This window comes from Heterocephalus glaber, unplaced genomic scaffold (genome assembly GCF_053883595.1).
Source record: "Heterocephalus glaber isolate CG9 unplaced genomic scaffold, H.glaber_assembly_v1.0 deba00001442, whole genome shotgun sequence".
Classification (NCBI taxonomy): Eukaryota; Metazoa; Chordata; class Mammalia; order Rodentia; family Bathyergidae; genus Heterocephalus; species Heterocephalus glaber.
Genome location: NW_028258296.1, coordinates 24,511,600 through 24,525,111, shown reverse-complemented (window position 1 = coordinate 24,525,111; position 13,512 = coordinate 24,511,600). Strand labels below are relative to the sequence as shown.

General features: G+C 38.9%; 1 pseudogene; it reads left to right on the top strand.

Moving 5' to 3' along the window:
* The first annotated feature begins 2,557 nt into the window (after nt 1-2,557).
* Nucleotides 2,558-13,250, top strand: LOC147827645 (UBX domain-containing protein 2A pseudogene; annotated as a pseudogene).
* The last annotated feature ends 262 nt before the right edge of the window (nt 13,251-13,512 follow it).

Here is a 13,512-nt window from a genome sequence, read left to right as displayed (position 1 = left end):
TATTCATTTCAGATGCCCATTTTTGGATTGGGTCTTTAAATTTGGGAGGTCTGATTTTTTAAAGTTCTTTATAGGGTCGAGATAGTAGACCTATGTCTGAGGAACAATAGGTGAAGGTTTTTTCCCACATTGTGGGTTGTCTCTTTACACTGTTGGTGGTTTCTCTTGCTGTGCAAAAGCTTTTTAGTAAGAAGAGATCCCACTTGTTGATTGTTTGCACTAGTTCACGGACAACTGAGGTTTTGTTCATAAAATCTTTTCCTACACCAATGTCTTCAAGAGTTCTACCTAACCTCTGTTCCAGCCGATTCAGCATTTCTATTTTAATATTTAGATCTTTAATCCATTTAGATTTTAGTTTATTGCTTGGTGGGAGATATAGGTCTAGTTTTAATCTTTGCCAAGTTGAAGCCCCATTTTTCCAGCAGCATTTATTAAAGAGGCTATCTTTCCTCCAGTGAGGGTGTTTGGCTCCTGTATCGAAGATGGGGTAGCTGAGTGTGTCAGGCATTGTTTCTGCATCTTCTAATCTGTTCCACTGGTCCTCAGGCCTGTTTCTTTGCCAGTACCATGCTGTTTTTATCATAGTAGCTTTGTAGTATAGTTTCAAGTTGGAGATTGTGATACCCCCCGCCATGCCTCTGTTACCTAGAATTACTTTTGCTATTCTGAGTCTCTTCTTGATCCAAATGAATTTTTGGATTGTTTTCTCAATGTCTGTGTAGTATGCTGCTGGCATTTCAATTGGGACTGCATTGAATCTATATAGCAGTTTTGGAGGTATGGCCATTTTTACTATATTGATCCTTCCTAGCTGAGAGCAAGGGATGTCTTTCCATTTTATAATATCATCTTCAATCTCTCTTTTCAGAGTGCTATACTTTTCAGAGAAGAGGTCTTTGATTTCTTTTATTAAGTTGGTTCCTAGGTATTTCAGTTTTGTTTTTGTTTTTGTTTTTTTTGTACCAGGGATCAAACTTGGGTCCTTGTGCTTGTGCAGCAGGCAGTAAAACCACTGAGCTAAATCCCCCGCCCTGTATTTCAGTTTTTTGCATGCTCTTGTGAAAGGAATTGTTTGCCCTATTTCTGTCTCAGTGAATCTATTGCTCATGTGGAGGAAAGTTATTGATTTTTGTGTGTTGACCTTGTATCCAGCTACTTTACTGAATTTGGTTATTAAGTCTAGAAGACTTTTGGTGGAGTTCTTTGGGTCTTCTATATAGAGTATCATGTCATCTGCAAAGAATGACAATTTGACTTCTTCATTTCCTATCTTTATTCCTTTTATTTCTTTCTCTTGTCTAATTGTCATGGCTAATGTTTCCAAAACTATACTGAACAAGAGTGGTGATAGTGGACACCCTTGTCTTGTTCCTGATTTTAGTGTGAAGGATTTCAGTTTTTGACCATTTAGTATGATATTGTTCATAGATGGCTTTTATCAGATTGAGGTAGAGACCATCTATTCCAATTTTTTGTAGGGTTTTTATCATAAACGCATGTTGGATTTTGTCAAATGCTTTTTCTCCATCTATTGAGATAATCATATGGTTTTTGTCCTTGGCTCTATTGATATAGTGTATTACATTGATTGATTTTCATATATTGAACCATCCCTGCATCCCTGGGATGAATCCCACTTGATCAGGGTGCATGATCTTCTTGATGATCTTCTGTATTCTATTTCCCAGTATCTTATAAAGGAGTTTTGCCTCTATGTTCATTCGTGAGATTGGCCTATAGTTCTCTTTTTCAGTTGGGTCTTTCTCTGCTTTGGGGATCAAGGTGATGCTTGCTTCCAGGAATGAATTCAGGAGTATTGCTTCCCTTTCAATTTCATTGAAGAGTTTAAACAGTAGTGGCAGCAGTTCCTCTCTAAATGACTTGTTGGATTCAGCAGTGAAGCCATCAGGACAAGGGCTTTTCTTAATTGGTAAGTTTTTAATTACATTTGCAATTTCATTGATTGATATTGGGTTGTTTAGAATTTTTAGGTCTTCTTTGTTCAACTTTGGTAATTCATACATATCTAGGAATCTGTCCATTTCTTCTGTGTTTTCCATCTTATTGGCATATAGGTTCTGGAAGTAGGTATTGATGAATCTCTGGATTTCTGCTGGGTCTGTTGTCATTTCACCCTTTTCATTCCTAATTGCATGGATTTGGCCCTTTTCTTTCCTTTTTCTGATAAGGTTGCCTAAGGGTTTGTCAATTTTGTTGATTCTTTCAAAGAACCAACTCTTGGCTTCATTGATTTTTTTGTATCATTCTCTTAGTATCCATTGCCTTGATTTCTCCTCTGATCTTTATAATTTCCTCCCTTGTATGAGCTCTGGGTTTGTCCTGCTCCTCTTTTTCTAGAAGCTTGAGGTGCTGCATCAGGTTGTTTAATTGGGCTCATTCTGTTTTCCTAATATGAGTATTCACTGCTATGAATTTCCCTCATAAGACTGCTTTCATTGTGTCCCATAGATTCCAATATGTTGTATTGTCATTGTCATTTAATTGAAGGAACTGTCTGAGTTCCTCTTTAATCTCCTCTGTGACCCATTGGATATTCAGAAGTGTGTTGTTCAATTTCCATGTGTTTATGAAATTCTTGTGGTTTATTTTGCTATTGATTTCCAATTTCATCACACTATGGTCTGATAATATGCAGGGGATAACTTCAGTTGCTTTGCACTTACCTAAATACATTCTATGAGTGAGTATGTGGTCTATTTTGGAGAATGACATGTGTGCAGCTGAAAAGAATGCATATTTTGATTTTGTGGGGTGGAATACTCTGTAAATATCTGTTAAGTTTATTTGTTCAAGAGTTCAATTGATTTCTAGTATTTCATTGCTTGTTTTTTGTCTAGTTGATCTATCTGTGACAGTGGGGTATGGAGGTCCCCCACTACCATTGTATTAATGTTTATATGATTTATCATGTCCATATTTGTTTTATATAGTTGGGTGCACTGGTGTTTGGTGCATAGACATTTATGATTGTCATCTCTTCCTGTTGGATTGTTCCCTTTACGAGGACATAATGTCCTGTGTCTCTCTTAATCAGTGTTCGTTTAAAATCCACTTGATCTGCAAAGAGAATAGCTACTTCTGCTTTTTTGGGGGTTGCTGTTGCATGGAGTATTGTTTTCCACCCTTTAACTTTCGATCTATGAGTCTCTTTTTGAATTAAGTGCATTTCTTGTATGCAGTATATTGTTGGATCTCTCTTCTTGACCCATTCTGCCAGTCTATTTCTTTTCATTGGTGAATTGAGACCATTAACATTGATGGTTATAACTAATAGGTATTGAGTTATCATTGTCATGACTTTTTCTTTTTGTTGGATTCTCCCCCTTTGCGTTTAATTTCTCATGCCCAACGGATTCATTCTGCTGGGCTTCCTGGGGTTGTGGTCCTCATTGTCTTTTCCTAGGATGTTGTCTAAAATTTTTGTGGGTGTTGGTTTGGTATTCATGAAGTTCCTAAGGTTTTCTTTATCACGAAAGTATCTTATTTCTCCGTCAATTTTGAAAGGTAATTTTGCAGGGTACATCAGTCTGGGTTGGAGGCTGTTTTCCTTTAGGGCTTGAACTACATCACTCCAAGCTCTTCTTGCCTTGAGCGTTTGCATTGAGAAGTCTGCTGTGATTCTGATTTGCTTTCCTTTTTATGTGATTTGTTTCTTTTCTCTAACTGCTTATAGAGCTTTGTTCTTCTGTTGGGTTTCTGGAATCTTAACAATTATATGCCTATGTGTAGATTTTTTTTGATCATGGCTAGTTGGAGTCCTATATGTCTCACTTATCTGTATGTCAAGTTCTTTGCCCTGCTTGGGGCATTTTCTGCCATTACTTCAGTGAACAGGTTTTTTAAAATGTCATCTGCACTATCTCTTGTTTCTTCATTGATTCCAATCAGTCTTAAGTTATTCTTCTTTACATTGTCTAGCAGGTGCTGGTTTGATGTCTTGTGGTCCCTTACAATTTTGAAGCAATTTTTCTTTTCCTGGTCACTAACTGAAATCTTATCTTCTGTATCTGAAATTCTGTCCTCTCATTGGCTCATTCTTCTGTGTAGACTTTCAATGCATTTTTTAATCTCCTGGAAATCTGTTTGTTTCTGTTTTATGGATTCCATTTGTTTCCTATGTTGGGATTCCATCATGTTCCTCAGTTCCTCTATTTTTTTTTATCTATGGCCTCTCTAGATTTATTAATCATGTCTTGCACTATGGGCACAATCTCTGCTGTTACGTGAGAAATTATTTCTGATTTCATTTTTTTCAGATCTTCTTTTGTTGCCAGTTCAGGGAGTTCAGGTGGTTGAGTATCAGACTGTTCCATCTCCTTTCCCTTTGGAGTTGTTGTAGGTGATCTGGAAGTCTGGTTTTGAGACTTGTTTACATGTCTTCTCATTTCTATGGGGGGGGTGTGCTGTTTGCACCCACAGGGCTCACCTCCACTGCACTGGGAGTGGTGGAACGGTGGCCCTAAAGGCCCTTCCTCTGGGCTGGGAGTGGTGGAATGGTGGCCTGGAAGCCCCTTTTTCTCGGCTGAGAGCAGTGAAACCTGGCTTTTTTCTTATAATCTATTGCCCCCTTTACATGTTTCTTTTTCAAACGTATATGAGATCATACTATTAGGTGAAACAAATCAGATATACAATCTTAAATACCACTGGGCTTCTCTTAAATGAAAAAGCCAAAATATAAATAAAGAGCAAAATATAAGAGATGATAGGAAGCAGGACGATCTTTTTCAAACAGGAAAGGGATCAAAAGATGGAGGGGGAGAAGAGAAAGGGGATAAAAAAAAGTTTGAAGAAAAAAATGAAAATAGAGCTTTTTCAAGTGGGAAAGTAGTCAAGGGTTGCAAGGAGCAGGGAGGGATAGGAGGGGGAGGGAACCAAAAAAAAAAGAGTTAAAATTTGTCAAAGTATTTGTAAATAGGGAGGGGTGGAGTGGTTGAAGGGAGGGCTGGGGAATAGGGAAAAAATAAGAACCAAGATGCATCATGTAAAGGTACAAGTTCCCAATCATGAATGTAACTGTATTGTTTACCTAAAATGTACCAATAAACTTAATGAAAAAAGAAGATACCAATAAAAATGAAGAACAAAAATCAAAGACATATTAAAACAAAAGAAAAAAATTAAAACAAAAACAGAAAAAGTGTCATGTACATGTACCAACATCTCACAATAAATATGATCACTATGTACTGCAAAAATGTACAATAAAAAATAACTTTTAATGAAACAAACATAACAGAGGGAATCCTAATCTGCTTTCAAGCTATCAGGATCTTAATTCCAGTAGTTCTATTTTCTTTTTACATTCCAGAATTTTCATGTCATTTTCTCCTAATAATGATTTTTTTGTGGTAAATTATATATGACATATGATTTAACATTTTAACCATTTTAAGTGTACATTTTAGTGGCACTGGGTACACTTACATTGCAGTGTACCACCACTAAATTCCATTTCCAGAAAGTTTTCATCTTCCCCAATGAAACTTTATACCCATTAAAACATGCCCTCCTTTCCTTCTTTTTAGCCCTTAACAACTACCATTCTAATTTCTTTCTCTATGAATTTGAATAGTCTAGGTACCTCATATAATTGGAATGGTACAATATTCGTCCTCCCCCTTCTTGTTTTATTTAGCATAATGTCTCTAACATAATTTTGCTAATTAGCATAAAAATCTCTCATCCATGATATAGCAAGTATCAGAATTTCCTTCCTTTACACATACTTGCACAATTGGAATAAATGCCTACCTCAAGGATTTATTTATGTTTGTTTGTTTGATTTTTTTTTTTGTACTAGGGATTAATCCTAGGATCCTCACACTGAACTATATTCCAGGCTTTTTTATTTTAAGACAGGATCTTGCTAAGTCACTAAGTTGCTCAGGCTGGGCTCAAATGTGTGATTCTGCCTCAGCCTCCCAAGAGTGCTGAGATTACAGGTATGTGCCACTATGCCTGACTCCCCAAGGAGTTATTCGACTTAAAAATATAATTTATTTTAACATGAATTGCTAAGATTGTAGCGTGTTATATTTTAAATCTGAAATGTTTCCTCAAGGTTTTTGTGCTAGAGGCTTGGTCTTCAACTGCATTATTAGGAGGTAGTGGAAACTTTAAGAGGTGAAGCCTAGCAGGAGGTCTTGTGATCACTGAGTGGGGCCCTGACCCTTCCTCTTCCTTTCTTTTGCTTCCTTACTATGGTATTTCTTTGCCATATGCTCTCACCATGATGTGCTGCCTCACCATGGAGGCTATTGAACATGAACTAAAACCTCCAAAACTGTGAGCCAAAATAAATCTTCCCTTTTTAAAAGTTGATTACCTGAGGTATGTTGTTACAGTAATGGAAAGCTCACTAATAAAAGAACAATATATACATATGAGGAAACATTTATATTTTAAACATCTGTGCAAGGGGGAACATATATGCCTATAAAGGCATAAAATATCTTAAAAAGAATACACAAGAAACTTTTGGTGGGGGAAGTAGGTGGTAGGGAAATAGGATAGAAAATTGACATTTGCTTTAGGGAGATCTTTCCTAGGACATACTTGTTGAAAAATCTTGTCCTCCTGTGATTACCTTGTGCCACTGTCAGCTATGCATGTAATTTAGGAAGAGGAGAAGGAACCTCTACCACTTTAATTAACCATCCTTTCTGGCGATAAATGGGGTGGCACACATGAAAGGTATCTACCTAGATAGTTTTATTTCCAGATTTGTATGGAGATTTTCTAAGTTAACTTTCTGTGTACTTAGGATACTTGAAATTATTCAGACATCCTTGTAGGCTTTGGTTTTGTCTATATTATTTCTCTTTCCAGTTCTACCAAATGACCACGGGAGGGAGTTGAGCTATGAAATGCAACAGAAGGAAACATTGCTAGCTTCAAGAGTTTTCTTTTAACTTCAGTGGAGAAGGAGATTGACACTAATGCCTTACCTAAGGACAAACATTGGTTCTGGAGCTTGTTTATCCAACTGTTTTTCCATGTTAACAGGAATTTAAAAATTGATTCTTTGTCTCCAACAATTCTAAGATGATTTCTGTTTTTTTGTTTGAGTTTTATTTTCCTTTCCAAACTCTACAGTTTCACTGAATTCAGACAATTATGTTTTAAGCTAAATAAGCTGAAAAAGACTTTGAGAGGAATAATTTTTTTTGAGGAATAAATGAGATGTTTGTCCAGAACCCTGCAATTTTCAAATTTGAATGGCAAAAATAAATCATACTGGCATTATGTTAACAGAAGATTTATGGTTATCTTTAATCTGTAAGAAATAAAAAGTTGATATTTAGCCTCAGGTTGATTAAACAACTGAGCAAAACATTATACATTCATGACTTTTACTTCTGTTGGTCAATGTAAAATACAGTGTGAACTAACTGTAGGTGTTTTAGTTACCTATTGCTTAGGGTCTATGGTAGTTTGTTACACAGCAATGGGTAAATGAAATAGCTGGCAAAAATAACTACACAATTCTTCATGTTGTCATGGTTTTGTAATTTAGGTAGAGCTCTGCACCGATGGCTTTTCTTTGCTTCCAGTCAATTTATCCATCCATTCATGCATCATCTAACCATTCAACCTCTATCCATCTGCATGACTAATCTCTCTAACATGGTAGTTAAACTTGTTCACATAGTTGCTGCCTTCCAAGAAAGCAAAATAGGAATTTCCGTGCTTCTAAAGACCTAGTACTAGAACTGTCATAGTCAAAGCAAGTCACAAGAGTAGACCAGATTCAAAGGAAGAAGAAATGGATTCCATCTCTTCTGGATATCTAGAGATGAGAGTATGCTGCCATCTTTGGAGACAGTGTACTATGTAAAGACAGCAAGGCAGCAAGACAAGTCCATTAAAATCTATTTAAAGAGTCTATTTATTCTAAAAAAATAATTGACTCATTTTCTTGAAATGTATTCCTTAATGGAATCTGACTTAATTTTGATCTAATTATCATCAATACACACCAGAGGGTTTTTTAACTTCCACATTACAGATTTGAAATCTATATTTGCCTTCCTTATTACATTTTTGTAACAAGCAGACTTACTTTCATAAACTGTACCACCTCCCACTTCATTGTAGATTTATTATACACCAGCTCTGCGATCTCAGAACTACTGAAACTTCATGGTTTTGTTTCCTTCCATGCAAATTGAATTGATACAAATATCTCTTTCATGGCTTTTTTATGAGGCCTAAATGAGAGATTAGCATCTGTTATTTGACTTTTCTTATGATGTAAAATTGACTTATAACCCGTCCTCCACGCCCGCGCCCTGGGGAGGCCGCTGGGGGCGCTTGTGACTCCGGCGCGCGACCGCATAGCCTGAGCGGGTCTGGGGGCGGCCCGCCGTCCGGAGCGATTCCCGCCCGGCGGTGGCAATGGTGCCCGCGGGCCCCGAGGGACTGGAGGGCCAGGCCGCGAGGCCGCTCCCCGGGTAACACCAAGAGAATGAAAGAAGTAGATAATCTTGAAAGTATAAAAGAAGAATGGGTTTGTGAAACAGGACCTGACAATCACCCTCTTAGTGATAATCAACAAAAGAATTGTGAATATTTTGTTGACAGCTTCTTTGAGGAAGCTCAGAAGATTGGAGCCAAATGCTTATCCTCCACTGAACAGAAGAAACAGGTAGATGTAAGTATAAAATTATGGAAAAATGGATTCACAGTCAACGATGATTTTAAAAGTTATTCTGATGGTGCAAGTCAGCAGTTTCTGAACGCCATCAAGAAGGGGGAATTGCCTTCAGAATGACAGAGAATTTTTAATAAGGAGGAGGTGGGTGTTAAAGTTGAAGATAAGAAAAATGAAGTATGCACGTCCACAAAGCCTGCATTCCACCCCTTCTCAGGGCAGGGCCACAGACTGGGAAGTGCCACAACAAAAATTGTTTCTAAAACAAAGGCTGTTGAAGTTGAAAGTAAAAATAATTTATCCGCTGTTTCACTGAATAACTTGGAGCCCATCACTAATATACAGATATGGCTAGCAAATGGGAAAAGGATCATCCAGAAATTTAACATTTCTCATAGGATAAGCCACATCAAAGACTTCATTGAGAAATTCCACGGGTCTCCGAGCAGTCCGCCCTTCTCCCTGGCAACAGCGCTTCCTTTCCTCAGGTCTCTGGACGAGTCGCTCACTCTGGAGGAAGCGGATCTGCGGAACGCCGGCTGTGATCATTCAGAGACTCGTAAACACCGCCACGCCTTTTAGAGAGCTTTCCTAGTGTTGGTTTCTGAGAGCCTGGAAGCTGCAGAAACGTGATGGCTGCAAGAGGACATGCAGAAGAGGGAGAGAGAACTCGAATTTGCTAGACTTTTGATCTAGAGATATTTTTTTTGGTACCAGAGATTGAACTCAGAACCTTGTATTTGCCAGGCAGGAGAGTGCCACTGAGCTAAATCCCCAGCAGACCTAGTGATATTTAATTCTCTCCTGATGAGGGTTTTCTTTTTCTTGGTACTGGGGATCAAACTCAGGACCTTGTCCTCACCGGTACTGAGCTACATCCTGGGCCCGATGAGGGGATTTTTAATCATTACAAGTTAGGAAAGTAACATATGACTGGAAGCTGTATTTGTATTTTCCGAAAGGCTACTCAGAAAAAAAAAACTTATTTTCAAATACCAGTTAATCAACATAATATATATTAACTGTATCTTTTAGAATCTTAATATGGGCTGGCCATGGTGCTGCACACCTGTAATCCCAGCACTCAGGAGGCTGAGGCAGGAGGATCATTGTGAGTTTGAGGCCAGTCTGGGCTACACAGTTCAGGGACAACCAGAACTACACAGTGAGACCCCGTCTCAAACAAGAGAATCTTCGTATGGTATAACTTAACAAAAATGTTCACAGCATTAGTTACTTAAATATCATTTCCAAACAACAAGTATTTATCTAAATTTTAGCTATCTCAGAATTTTTAAATAGCAATACATTAAAAATTACAATTGCAGGTTAAAAAAAATAAAAAAAATAAAATTGACTTATAAAATCATGCCTATGTGCACTTTTATTTTTGCAGGCCCTAGTAGTTTGATGGTAGTGCTCTTTATTACCTTAGGGAAGACTGAAATAAAAATATTTTGGGATAAGTGGTTGTGTGGGTAAAAAATAATTCTAGAGGCGGTTAATGGTGCATATATATTCATGCACACATGCATGGTTTAATGTATGGAGATACACCACGACAGAGAGAGAGAGAGAGAAAGAGAGAGAGAGAAAGAGAATTTTTTTTTATCTAATTAGCCTGATTTTGGATATCAAAAAAGCATTCATTATTCTTTACTCTTTTTCTGTTTATTTTTTGTAGTAATAGTGATTAAACCAAGGGCACACTGCAACTGAACTATATCCACTCCTCCCTTTTTAAATTTTGTGACAAGGTTTGGCTAAGTTGCCCAGGCTGGCCTACAAACATGAGATCCTAAGGCCTCAGTCTCTCAAATAGCTGAGATTACAGGTGTGTAATACCATGCCCATCTACTCTTTGCTCTTGAAGGCTAACATTTGACCTTATTCCCTTTTCTAGTTTCCATAACACACAATACTCTCACCTCATGTGGAAGAATATTTATAACTTTTTAATGAATTATACTAAGACCTACACTGGAGGGCAGGGGTCCCTAACCAGACCACTCAGAAGGAGATGAATGGCAGGTGAGCATGAGCAAAGTTTCATTTGTGTTTACAGTTGTTCCCTACCACTGATATCACTGCCTGAGCTCCACCTCCTGTCAGATCAGCAGCAGCATTAGATTCTCATAGGAGTGTGAACCCTATTATGAACTGCCCATGGCAGGGATCTGCATTGTTTTTTCCTTTTGAGAATTTAATGCCTGATGATCTGAGATGGAGCTGAGGCAGTGATGCTAGCATGAAGGAGTGGCTACAAATACAGATTAACTTTAGCAGAGAGATTGCACTGCACAGACACCACAATGGAGCCATTGCTTTCAGGATCATATCAAAATTGTATCAGTGTGTGGCAAGTGAAAATTAAGCTGCATCCAGTGGCAGACTTCATAGTGGAAAGTGAATTGTTGTAATTCAAGTGTACAACTGCATCTGGTGGTATATTAGAATCCAACATTTATTTTAGTCCATATGTGGCTTACCCATTATTTTATTTACCACTTCCATTCATGCCTCTTTCCTGTACTGTACACTTGTCTCAGTCACAATTCTTTTGTTTTTTGTTTTGGCTCTTTTGGAGGGAGGGAGTTAAGACAAGGTCTTGCTATGTACCCCAGGCCTGAACTCACAGTGATCCTTCTGCCTCAGCCTCCCAAGTGCTGGGATTATAAGCATGTGCCACTACACCTGGCTTCAGTCATAATTTTGTAAGGCCACAAGCTAACACTAGCCTAAAAATGGGTGAAAAATAAATGTCACTGGAGCACTGTTTTTGAAAAGGGGGAGAGACTCAACAATGAAACAACAGAAGATTCTAAGACTACCAACAAAAAAAAGCTGGATTTAAAAGAAAATACTAAGAGTCCCAGTTCAATTATGCCTTCATTGCAACAAGTGATTCACAATCTCCAAGCCCACTTTATATAATATGTGGGGACTGGCTATCCAATGAAGCCATGAAACTCCCAAACTGCCTAGCTGTATGGACACCAATGACCCTGTACTGAAAGACAGACTTTCGGGTTTTTCAAAAGAGAAAACAGTGAACACAAGGACAGAAGCAATTATTGAAGTTCACCATTTCATCAAATGTGTCTGCACTGAGAGGATCATTCTTGGTGGTTAACTGCTTTACTCTTGGTGAAGAGTTGATCCTGCATGCTACTGAGGACATTTGTCATAAACTTTAAGGAAAGGTTGTAGTTCAGAAGGTGGAATATGTCCCTATTTTGACTAACATTATAACTGGAAAAACTGATGAAATAGCAGAGAATATTGAGGAACAACTGTATGAGTCACCATGGTGTATGATTCAGATTAACCAGTCTACTGAAGGTGACAATGCTTGTGTGATATATTTTCAGGAGGATATGCACAAGGATATAGTATGTACACTTTTATTGTCAACCAACACCACAGCTGAAGAACTATTCAAGTCTTTGAATGATTACTATCAGGAAAACAGAATTGGTCATTTTGTGTTGGTATATATATGGATGAAGTGGGTGCCATGACTGGACAGCTTTCTTGTTTCACTACTTGAGTCAAAAAGGTAACCTCTGAATGTGAATCTATGCATGTGTCATTCAGAAGATGCTGGCTGGCCAAAAATGTCACCTGAACTTAACTTTTTGCAGGATGTGATTAAAATCATCAACCACATTAAAGTACATGCTCTTCACTCATGTCTGTGCAGTTCTAAGATGGTCTCAGATCACACACATCTCTTATACTCAGAAGCAAGATGACTTTTAAAAGGAAGATCAGTGGCCAGAGTTTTTCAGTTATGAGAGCCATTCCAGACACCCTACCGAGGTCCCCAGTCGCACGGAACACACGCCGAATCAGCCCGCTGCAGACAGGCAGGTCTGTGCATGCCCTACCGAGGTCCTGAGTTGCGCGGAAGACACCGAATCACCCCGCTGCAGACAGGCAGCCACCTGATTCCACACTACAAAGACACAGAGGACACCAGACCACCAGACCAAGGTACTGAGTCCCACTGTTCCCAGCCCAGAGGTAGGGGCTTCTGAGCCGTCGTCCCACTGCTCCTGGTCCAGAGGAAGGGGCTGCCCAGTCACCATCCCTCCCACTGTTCCCAGCCCAGAGGAAAGGGCTTTTGGGCCACCTTCTGTCCTGCTGCTCCTGGCCCAGAGGAAGGGGCTTCTGAGCCACCATCCCACTGCTCCTGGTCCAGAGGAAGGGGTTTCCCAGCCACCATCCCTCCGGCTGCTCCTAGCCCACAGGAAAGGGCTTTTGGGTCACCATCCCTACCGCTGCTCACGGCCCCTGTCGCACCTCACCCAGCTCAGAGGAGGTGATCCGTGCAGGCACTAACAGCCCCCTGCCCCAGTCAAAATGAGAAAACACGTAAATAAGACTCAAAATCAGACTTCCAGATCACCTACAGCAACCCCAAAGGAAATGAGATGGAACACTCTGATACTCAAGCACCTGGACCCACTGAACTGACAACAAAAGGGGATCTGGAAAAAATGAAATCAGAAATAATTTCTCAGATAACAGGAGAAATTGTGCCCCTAGTGCAAGACATGATTAATAAATCTAGAGAGGAGCTCAGGAACATGATGGAATCCCAACATAAGAAACAAATGGAATCTATAAAACAGATGCAAATAGATTTCCAGGACATGAAAAACTCCACTGAAAGTCTACACAGAAGAATGAGCCAATGTGAGGACAGAATTTCAGATGTAGAAGATAAGATTGCAATTAGTGACCAGGAAAAGAAAAATTGTTTCACAATTATAAGGGAACATGAGAAATCCATCCAGCAGCTGCTAGATGATGCAAAAAAGAATAAC